The 3,439-nt window shown below is 42.2% G+C and overlaps 1 non-coding gene across 1 annotated transcript; it reads right to left on the bottom strand.

The window, feature by feature from the left end:
• Positions 1–1,042: 1,042 nt before the first annotated feature.
• LOC148561667 (small nucleolar RNA R71) lies at positions 1,043–1,149 on the bottom strand. The gene has a single exon (XR_015887695.1). It is a non-coding gene; the product is annotated as a small nucleolar RNA R71 (small nucleolar RNA).
• Positions 1,150–3,439: the final 2,290 nt, after the last annotated feature.

Raw genomic sequence — 3,439 nt, 5'->3', positions numbered from 1 at the left:
ATTCTCAACCCAATTTCTGCTTAGCTCAACTAGAACATTCTTCCAATTAAAGTTGCTTGACCAATCAATCCCTGTGGGATTCGACCTCACTCTATTGTGAGTTTTTACTTGATGACAATTCGGTATACTTTCCGAGGAAAATCTGTTGAGAGACAAGTTTCCGTGCATCAAGTTTATGGCGCCGTTGCCGGTGATAGATTTTGTATCAACAATGATTCAATTGGTGGATAACTAGATTGAGCATTTGTTTTTATTTTGTTTGATTTAAGTTTATTTGAGTAATTTACTTTCTATTTAGCTATTTTTTTCCCTTTCCCCTACCCATTTTCTTAGTTGTTTACAATTCAGTCACTAACCCACTAACTGTTTGATATATTGCATCACTCACGCTAACAGTATTTCTGTAGAAATTACTGTCTGCACCTATCCTTCTTGCTTGTGCCTTGTTGGTTGTATGACAGGTAGAAGAAGTGGGGCTTCAAATTCCTTTGATTCTGAACCTGAGAGGACCTTCCTTAGATTAAGAAGGGAAGCAAGAGGAAAGAGAGTAGTTGGTGCTGAGGAAGAGGAAGAGTACTTTGAACCAGACATGGATGAGAATATTGAAAACCATCATGAAGAAGAGGCTCACAACCATGGCCGAGAAGGTCCAGCACATCAGGCTGGGCAAGAGAGAAGAGTTCTGGGTTCTTACATCAATCCAAACCCAGGAAACTGTGGAAGTAGCATCCAACGGCCAACCATACATGCCAACAACTTTGAACTAAAGCCACAACTCATCACCCTTGTTCAGAACAATTGTTCATTCGGAGGAAGTGTCCAAGAAGACCCCAATCAACATCTAATCACCTTCCTGAGGATATGCGATACTGTGAAGTCTAATGGTGTTCATCCTGACACTTATAGACTACTTCTGTTCCCTTTCTCACTCAAGGACAAAGCATCTAAATGGCTGGAATCATTTCCAAAGGAGAGTTTAGCAACCTGGGAAGATGTGGTAAACAAATTCTTGGCAAGATTCTATCCTCCTCAACAGATCAACAGGTTGAGAGCTGAGGTACAAACCTTTAGGCAGCAAGATGGTGAGACTCTATATGAAGCATGGGAGAGGTTTAAGGACCTGACAAGAAGATACCCGCCAGATATGTTCAATGAATGGGTACAGTTGCACATTTTCTATGAAGGTCTTTCATATGAATCAAAGAAGGCAGTAGACCACTCATCCGGGGGATCTCTGAACAAGAAGAAGACCATTGAAGAAGCCATAGATGTCATTGAGACTGTAGCTGAGAATGACTATTTCTATGCTTCTGAAAGAGGCAATACTAGAGGAGTGATGGAGCTGAACAACGTGGATGCACTGCTAGCTCAAAACAAGATGATTACCAAGCAATTAGCTGACCTCACCAAGAAGATGGAGAGGAATTAAGTAGCAGCAATCACCACTTCAACAGCAACTCAAGAAGGAGTGAATGAAGAGGCAGAAGGTGATCAGGAACAAGCCAACTACATTGGAAATTCACCCAGGCAGCACCATGACCCATACTCCAAAACATATAATCCTGGTTGGAGGAACCACCCAAACTTTAGGTGGGGAAATCAACAGGATCAAGGCCAAGATCAGAGATGCCACAACCCCAGCAACAATGCAACTCACCAATATTCCACACAGAGATCATATCAGTACCCACCTAATAACACACCTCAACATCCATACCAAAGTCAAAATGGCCCTTTTCACCCCTCCAATCTGAACTCTCCATCATCGGAAGAAAGACTCTCCAGGATTGAAACCCTACTTGAAGGCATATGCAAGAAAATTCAAGATAACAAGGTGTTCAAAGAGGAGGTGCAAGCCAATATCAAGAATCAGGGAGACACAATCAAGAGGCTGGAATTTCAAGTGGGATACCTATCTGAGAAGATTCCCAAACCTACTGATAGCTTTCCAAGTGACACAGAGAAAAATCCGAGAGGTGAAGCAAAGAAAGTCAGATGGAAAGATTGCAAGATGGTTACTATAAGTGATAAGGAGACTGAAGAAGAGCTGAACAAACCATCAGAACAATCTGAAGATACATCAGCAGGAAAGCAGGAAGAGAATCCTCAGGAAACCACAATTACGCAGAAAGAGTTGCTGAGGCTCTATGCACCCTTTCCCCAATTACTAAATGGTGGTGTAGAGAAGATAATATACTCAAGGTTTCTTGACATATTTGCATCCCTCCATGTAAACATACCATTCATCAAGGCTCTCCAACAAATGCCCTCATACATCAAGTATATGAAGGAGCTGCTGACCAGGAAAAGCTCACTCAAGGGAGGACAAACCATAGTGATGAACAAGGAGTGCAGTGCTCTTATTCAACCAGAGCTGCCTACAAAAAGGAAGGACCCAGGGAGTTTTCACATCCCCTGTGCCATAGGAGAAACAATGTTTGACAAAGAACTTTGTGATCTGGGAGCAAGCATCAACTTAATGCCTTTATCCCTTATGAAGAGGCTGCAAATCAATGAGCTGATGCCTACAGACGTAGTCATCAGACTAGCGGACAAAACTCAAAAACAAGCAATTGGAGTGGTTAAAAACGTGCTGGTGAAGGTTGGGAACTACTTCCTTCCCACAGACCTTGTCATACTGGAAATGGAAGAAATTCACCTTCACCCAATCATATTGGGAAGGCCATTCTTAGCTACAGCCAGAGCGCTCATAGATGTGGAGCGAGGAGAGCTAATACTGAGGATACATGACGAACAACTCACCTTCAACGTCTTCAAACCCTCACAAGAAGCAAGTCAGGAAGGCAAGAAACTAAGGGCAGAGCATGACAGAGCAATGGTGGGAGAAAAAAGCATTGAAGCACAAGCTGTACACCCTGGAATTCCTTTGGATGATGAACAAGAGAATCAGCAGCTGTCACAGCTAAAGGAAACTCAAGTGAAGCCAAAACCACCAGAATCATATGAGACCAGCAACAAAATCTCCCTAGGGAAAGAGACCACAAAAAGCAGGATAACAGCAAAAGAAACAAAGAAGAAAGTACGAAGGAGATGGAGGAATAAAAAGATCTCTACAGAAGATTTCTCTCCAGGGGATAAAGTGATCTCATCTTACTTCCTAGATATCCCACCTCATCTTCTCACCATCCCATCTCAGTTACCTAAGGTTTTCACCATCAACAAAGTTCTCTCCCTAGAACCTGTGAAGATTATTGATGAAGCCAATGGATATAGGTTTACTGCAAGAGAGGAAGATCTAAAGCATTACCAACCACCATAACAAAGGCAGAACGTCAAGCTAGTGACGCTAAAGAAGTGCTTCATGGGAGGCAACCCATGTTTTACATGCTTTTAAAAGTAGTTAATAAAGCAAGGTTTAGGGATTTCAACTCAACTTGACATGCACTTGAATGAATCCTTTTGTGCAACATATAGTGAG

Source organism: Arachis ipaensis, chromosome B6, assembly GCF_059453495.1.
Source record: "Arachis ipaensis isolate K30076 ecotype BB chromosome B6, ASM5945349v1, whole genome shotgun sequence".
Classification (NCBI taxonomy): domain Eukaryota; kingdom Viridiplantae; phylum Streptophyta; class Magnoliopsida; order Fabales; family Fabaceae; genus Arachis; species Arachis ipaensis.
The sequence above is the reverse complement of the archived record's forward strand: the minus strand, read 5'-3'. Positions and strand labels throughout refer to the sequence as shown.